This window comes from Lactuca virosa, chromosome 4, assembly GCF_052849685.1.
Source record: "Lactuca virosa cultivar CGN04683 chromosome 4, Lactuca_virosa_CGN04683_v6, whole genome shotgun sequence".
Lineage (NCBI taxonomy): Eukaryota > Viridiplantae > Streptophyta > Magnoliopsida > Asterales > Asteraceae > Lactuca > Lactuca virosa.
In genome coordinates this window covers 324,963,240-324,971,658 of record NC_136429.1, presented here as the reverse complement: position 1 = coordinate 324,971,658, position 8,419 = coordinate 324,963,240, and positions in this window count along the sequence as shown.

Below are 8,419 nucleotides of genomic sequence, written 5' to 3'. Positions count from 1 at the left end.
TGAACACGTGAAGAAACATCCCTCCACGTCAGATAACCACCTCATAGCTCTGATCACATCCTGTGTACCATCAAACGTCGGGGGCTTCGTATTATCGAAGTCCCGGTACTGGAAAGCCCTGCTGGCCCCTCCTCCAACCCCTGCCATGGTTACAGCCGAAGTGGCTGCAGCGGCATCTGTCTCTGATAGAGCTGCATATCGCTCATCAAAGTACTCGACCATCGCGGTCTTAATCGACCTAAACATCTCTGGCAGCTGCGCTCGGAACGCTGCTGCAATCTCGTCGTGCATAATCTCCCGGATCCTGGCATCCAACTCCTCGGTCTCTATCTGTACCACGGGCTGAAGTGCTACCGGCACCTCCGACCCTCCATCTCCCGACCCTGACCCCGATTCGGACCCTGATCCTGATCCGGGCCCAGCAGCAAAACGTCTCGTCACCACCATACTGAAGGGTATACTCAAACATCAGATAAATAACATAATATAGGGAGGCCAAAACCCACAAACCCTAGGGGTTGTGACTTCCTTGCTACGCGTATGGGTCCTGTGCTTTCAGTAGTACGAGCCCATACTACCTTCCACACCTACCCATATTTGTCTCAAGTATCACCACAACACCCTAACACTAGCATCGACATAAAAGGCGCTCAACCCTTATCCCTAGAGGAATATCAACTATCTCGCAACTGGTCTTACCGCCTCTCACAACTCACACCTCCATGAAACTTTCATCATCCCCTGCAGCGCTAGTGTATGCTAACTGCACATAACGCTGGACCCAATAGACTTTCGAATGTTCCATCCTACCCGAAGGCCGAATCAACATTCTCAAGCTATGAGGTCTTTATTATGCACAGTCGTGATGCATACACTAATCATCAACAGTTATGATGTCAATTCCACATACAAGGAACCCTAGGCTAATGGGCATCATATAATCAGGCAAGTCTATCATGCGATTCCTGAAGATCCCTAGCCTAGCACTAGCATGTTGTTCTAACATATCAGAATATCAAATAACTGTATGGTATTTTGGGGTTTAGTTACAGGCTCCGGCTGATCGTACCCTCTGCATCCTCCATCCTTTATTTTGAAAACCAATTTAAAAATTTTACTTTCTGAAAATCTCCTTGATTTGAGACTGGATTCACACGAGTGTTCCTCCAATTCACTCAAACCAAGGCTCTGATACCAACTTGTAACATCCATAAATTTTACGCCAAATTTAAAATTTTCAAGCATAAATAAAACCATATAGCAATTGTTTACAAAAGTGTTTTCAATTCATTATTCAATCAGAGTGTCCCAAAAGCCAGATCATAAGGATGAGGAGCGGTACGGTCACGCCTTCGCCTTGCCATGAACTCCTAAAGTACCTGAAACAATAAACTAAAAACTGTAAGCCCGATCGCTTAGTGAGCTACCCCCAAAATACCAATACCACACTGATAATACCATGTCCGTAATAATCAATCAATCAACATGCATACTGGGCCATCGGCCTGACTGGACCGCCCTCCAGGGCCTACAGTCCAACTGAATCTATACCGAGCCTTCGGCATGACTGGACCACCACGTGGGCCTACAGTCTCCCCGGACCACTCATAGGGTGTGTCGGCCTTCAGCACAGAGCAGGACCGCCTCAACCCAAGCAACAAGCTACTAATCATGTACGCATAACTAACATATACTGGCATATACAATCATCAAACATATCTATCTCACTGAACACCAAACAGCACAATCTCTCATAACTAGAGCACTGACCTAACAGGTCACTAACATATTAATCCCTATGGATCATAAGAGCATAACATACTGTCTATCCTGATTCCGATCTAACAGATCATATCCACATATAGCATACCATAACGATAACAACTAAAAGGGTCGGCCTTGGTGCCTTAGACCCTATCGATATAGTGAGGATAACTCACCTCACAGATGTCGACTCGGTAGATAGATCCCAACTCTCGAATCACTCGACACAAGCTCCACTACCTATTACCGTAGCACAATATACCCATAAGTCCTTAACCTTATAAGGTACTCCATAACCCACTAGTCAACCCCTGGTCAAAGTCAAAGTCCTCAGTCAAGGTGAATAGTCCATGTTGACCTTAACTCGCCGAGTACCCTCGGCTACTCGCCGAGTTCCGTGAAGCACTTTCCAACTCGCCGAGTCATCGGGGTGACTCGTCGAGTTCCTCCGATTCTTGATCCAATTCTAAGGCCACCCGTCGAGTTTCCCTCTTGCAACACGACGGATACACACGCATACATATCCTAAGGAAAACTCATCCGACTCGCCGAGTTGTTCATCAACTCGTCGAGTCTTATGGTAATCTTCATCGGACTCGCCGAGTTGTTCATCCAACTCGTCGAGTTCACGGCCATCTCCATGTGACTCGCCGAGTCAACCTTGCGACTCGCCGAGTCCATTCAGTCCTTTTTCCATACAGACTTGTTTTGAGCCATGCAGCGGCTCCAAATCACAGATCCAAGCTTCTAGGACATGCTTATCACGTAAAGTTGCAAACTTTACGTGTATGCATGGCTATAAAGGCTCTAAATGCCTATTTTAAGTTCTTAATGGAGCTTTATGGTCAAGAGGGACCTCAATCATGACCAACATTGTAACTTTATGCTTCTAGAATCCAAGGAGGGTCCAGATCTGAAGTTACAACCTCAGATCTAGCCTATAGCTCATCTTTCCAACTTAACATCTCACCAAAAACCCTAAAACTCAACCAATAGAAGAGATTCACAAGGAAAAAGGCGATTTGGTTACCTCCAGAAGATGATAACTGAGATAAGTGTTGATTCCCACACTCTACTTGCTCCAATCTCCTTCTCCTCCAAGCCTTCTCCCTCCAAAGATCCTCTTTTCAAGCTTCACACACATAATGGGCACACACACACACACACACGTATTAGGGTTTTAAGGAGCTCTCAAAGACTGTAAAGAGGCCAAAGGAGGCTGAGGCTCCTTTAAATAGAGGTGCAAACCCCTGAATTTAGGGTTTCATCTGCCAGCTCCTACTCGCCGAGTCCCAATATGGACTCGTCGAGTAGGTCACTTAACATGCGATCCCACCCCGCTACTACTCGACGAGTAGGTTAACCAACTCGTCGAGTAGAGCTTCACCCAAAAATCTTATTTAAACAATACATGAGAATCGGGGCGTTACAAATGAGGATTAGTGTCCTATCCTACCTGTTTGGCTAACGACCCTCCGCCAGTCAAGGAAGCAGTGGGTGAGAGTGGACACCCATTAAATTGCCATTTTATAGACAGTAACATTATACCCCCTTATAGACCGGCTTCGTGAATGAGGCCTACTAACGGTAAGACTGACTTGTCTTATACATATATATAATTATTAAACTTATAATATTATAATAGTATAATGGTTGAGTTTTAAACTTTTAAAATTCTAGGGTTTGGAATTAAAGTATTCTTAAGTGTGACTTTACAGATTCCAAAACTTGAGGGCAAGTTTTGACACTATTCAAAACATTTCATTTTCTTAACTTATGAGTTTAATGACTTTTAAAGAAAAGACTTTTGGTTTTCTATAACTTGAGGACACGTTATGGAGTCCATTAAAACAATTAAGATCATTTATTTAATTAACACAATAATCAAAAATTCATACATGATCTAATTAAACTCATAAGCATAAGATAATTCATATCATCAATCTTCAAGAAATTAGCCTAATCATATAAACTAATACAAATCTTGAAATTATGACAATTATCTTTTAATTGGACAAGCATGATCATTACCTTATGAAAAACAGATTTCATGGTTTAAAAAAACAGTTTGGGGTAATGATCATAATCCAATTTCTGGCCAAAAGTCGAAAATCTGCCCACTGGAGCACCAACTCGGCGAGTACATGAACTGGACTCGTCGAGTTGGTCATTTTATGAGTGGACTCGGCGAGTTCACTGAACAGAATGCGAAAATTCGATTTTTCAACTTTGAAAACCAATAAAACATCAAGTATAATAGAAAACAATCCTAGGCTCTGATACCACTAATGGGGTTTTGAGCATCCTAACAAAATTAAGGTGCACATACAACCCTAAATTCTTTGGATCTATGTTTTCTCTATTATACATGCAATTTGATTTTCCAAAGCATTACCCTAACTAGCATACAAAACATGGGTACTTGTATAACAAAAACTAGTTAGATTACATACCGTTTTGTTATAGCTTGATTCCTTGGACTTTTAGGAGCCTAGCACCCCAAATGTGATGCCTCAAATGCTTCACACAACACCACCAACAATGGAGGACTTGAGAGAGAATGTCTTGCACACAAAAATCGGCTATGCTCTTCCAAAGATCACTAGGGTGTCGATTTTAGTAGCCAATGGGTTTCTTATATAGTGTGGCAAAACTAGGGTTACACCATGTAAACCCTAATGTACATGACCTTCCATATTCCTTAGGATCCGTGGGTTTAAACCTCCATGGTTGTCACATTGGTTTAGCCCAACCTAAAGAATTATGGATCATTGGCCCACATTATAAGAATCAATGATTTACACAATCAATCCCCATATATTTAATTAGTCTCTTTTGATCACAAAATTAATTCCAAATTAATTCTTGATCAATACTAATTAAATAATATGATTTCATATTAATATATTAGAACTTATAATATATTAATAAATCATAAATAACCTCTTCTCAAATGTCCATCCTTCAGATTGTTCTGGTGTCATGCAACCCAAATAGACCATGCTACTCTCGGGTCAAGTCCATAGCAAATATAGTTATGAACTTAGACACCTTATCTAACCGACACAACCTGAAAGGTTTGAACATGCCAAATATCCAAATAAAGCGTGTAAGCTTGAAATGTTCATCTATGGACTTAAACAGGCATCACAAAGCTGGAATTTGTGCTTCCATGAGAAAGTCAAAGCATATGAATTTACTAGAAGTCCATATGAGTCATGTGTATATGTCAGAGCTAGTGAGAGTATCGTTATCTTCCTGGTGTTGTATGTTGATGACATACTACTTATAGGAAATAGTGTTTCGCTATTAAACTTGGCTCGAGTAGTGTTTCACTATGAAAGACTTAGGAGAAGCGGCATAAATACTTGTTATAAGAATTTATCAGGAAAGAGTGAAACGTTTAGGACTTATTCAAAGTACATATATGGACAAAGTATTGAAAATATTCATTACAGAAAATTCCAAGAAAGGAATTATTCATATGCATCGTAATGTTAAATTGAGTAAGATTCAATGTCCTAGTTTTAGCGATGAACACGAAAGAATGAGTCGAGTCCCATATGCTTCGACTATAGTATCGATCATGTATGTTAAGACATGTACTCGTCCTGATGTATCGTATGCTCTAAGCATGGTAAGTCGATATCAAAAAAAATCCAGGACTAAGTTATTAGACGGATGTCACGAACATTTTGAAGTATTTAAGAAATACGAAAGACATGTTGCTTGTTTATGGTGGTGAACAAGGTATTGTTGTAAAGGGATATAGTGACATAATTTTCCATATAGATAGAGATGATTTAAAGTCAATCTGGATGGGTATTCGTCTTGAATGGTGGAGCGGTGACATGGAAATGTTCCAAACAGGAGACAGTGGCAGACTTTACATGTGAGTCTGAGTATATTGTTGCTAGTGAAGGATCAATGGAAGCGACCTGGATCAAAAGCGTCATAAGCAACCTTGGATTTGTTCCGAGTAACAAAGACCCCTTGCAGATATTATGTGATAACGAAGGTGTAGTCGCTCTGACTAAAGAACATGGGATCATGGAAGATCAAGGCATATCAAGAGGAAGTGTAACATCCGGTTTTGAGAAGTTTCTAATTTCAGGATATCAGGTCATGGAGTGATTACGCAGAGGTCTTGGGCCTCAAAGGAATAAAGTTTAGACCTTATGGGACGTAGATATTATTGGTTAGGTATGTAAAGCTCTTGAATTGTGTTTTAGAGCCAAAGGGTAGAATGCGAAAGCAATATTTGGACTTTTTAATTAATTTCTATATTCTTTAAGTCAAAAGTAAGTAGATAGAATTGTGGGGCTCGTCGATACCTTTCTATTCATATAAATATCATCGAAAATGGAGTTGAAATGAAGAAGTTATGACTGTTTGAAGCTGAGATGGATTTTGGGAAAAACGTGTCGCCACGATGTGGAGAATGGTTCTCCATGACACGACGCGTTGTGCAGCCCAAGACCATTAAATTAGGGTTTAGCTCGTATTTAGGGGCTTCGACCATTTGTTTTAGGTCATTTGCAACCTCTATTTCACCTAGAAACCCTCTATTTAGCAAACCATAGCCTCCTTTCATAGATCAAGCTTCTCCTTTCTCCTCTCATCCATTTTTATGTCAAAAACTTGATGTGAATATTTAATGCACTGGTTTTTTATGTATAATTCCTATTTTATCGCATCTAAACCACACCTTACAGGCAGTGAACCCGATCGAGTATAGTATAGCTTTGATAAGCAAGGGTGTCGAACACAAGGGGAACGGTAGTGAATTAATTTAAAATATTTGATTATAGGTTACAAAATATACGAAAGTAATATAGAAATGGTTATTAAATTAAATCTCAAACAAACAAATAAATAGCAAAACTCGATAAACTAACAGGAAGACAAATCTCTTCACGTACTTTGGTTCAGACAAATTACATCTTGAAATCATAGACAATTACACACACAGATTTATTTATTCATGTTCACCGATTCCTAAAATGATTAGATTCGCGTTCACTATTACTAATCCTTTAGCAAACAAGTCAATTCAAACAGTGATCAGTTGATTAAACTAACATGCTTCCTAGTGTTCAGTTCGTATCAAGCAAGACTTGTAATAATAGTTAATTAAATTTGTCAATTCAATCAACTTATATGTGATTGGTCGTCACATATACTCACACATTAATTTACTTATTTTCTAGTTAACCCTAGTTTCATGTTCACTATTCCTAGGCATATAATCTTGATGGTTATCAAAATCATAAGAGGCAATCAATCAAGCAGATGTTCATACAACTCGATATAATTAATAATTAACAGAAAATAATTGTCATTAACACATAAGGATCTTTTAACAAGCTTAACAAGATAAATTAAACATGAATAAAACAATCAAATATAGCAATTAATCCAATAATCAAGGTTTCATCTAATCATAAACTCAAAGTAAATGGTTTTAACACCAAAATCAGAAAGCAAAAACATAATAGTATCACAGTGGAATGCTAAGCATGGTCACGTTATCAAACCACATGATTACCGACACGTATCCGCTCTCTAATCCTTCCGATCTCCGCTCCCATTAGCTTAACGGCCTTCCGGCCGCCTCTTAGACCCTCAAAACGGCTTAACAGAAGTTAATTGTCGACTAAAATAGGTTAGAAGTCGAAATCTCCCTTCTGATTAGCTGATAATCGCTTTTTATAACCCTTGGAACCGACTTACGTACGCTGGGCGTAAGTCGGTTTACGCTGGGCGTAGTAGGAATCCATCCGCGATTAGGACGTCTGGATAAATACCCAGTACGCTGGGCGTAACTTTAACTATGCTGGGCGTAGTCCTCTTTTCAGCATTACGCTTGGCGTAACTTATATTACGTTGGGCGTAATAGCAGTCTTCAACATTTTCTTTCTTTTTGCTTCTAAGCCCGATTTCCGCTCCAATCTTTTCTTTTCCGCTCTATCGACAACTAATAGCTGCAAATCATAATTCAAAGCATTATAAGTACCTTTTAGTTCTAAACGAGAATAATAAAGGCTAAAATATTAAGATATAATGTATAAAAATATGTATAAAAATACACATATCAATGGTGTTTTTGTGTCCTTGGAGTGTATTGTTCTTCAAAGACTTGGTTTTGAAGTGTTGCAACCGAATAGATCAACCTTCATCAACCTTCTGGACCTTTGTAAGTTGCAAAGATCCTTGCTTTATTACATTTCCTGTTTGGATCTAAGAGTATTTGGAGTTTTAGTGCTTTATATGCTTGTTTGGTGCATTTGATGAAGTTTGAGTGATTGGTTTCAATAAAGTTTGCAACTTTATTGATCAATGAAGTCCCAAGAGTATTGTATGTTCCGGATATGAGGATCCTTGGAGTTTTAGTCCCATGCATGCAGCTTGGAGTGCATATTTTCCATGTTTTTTTTACCTAAAATGGAAGGGACATGTATTAGATATGCATGTCCATAAAGCTACAATTTTTATGGAAGGGACATGTATTGGACATGCATGTCACTAAGTTTTGGCTTACAATTGTTGGTTTCATGGTTTCAGGTACTTCAAATGATCGGGGCAAGACGAAGGCGTGATCGTACACATCCTTTTGATGATATATGTTTTGAGAGATTTTTTATACTCTGATTTT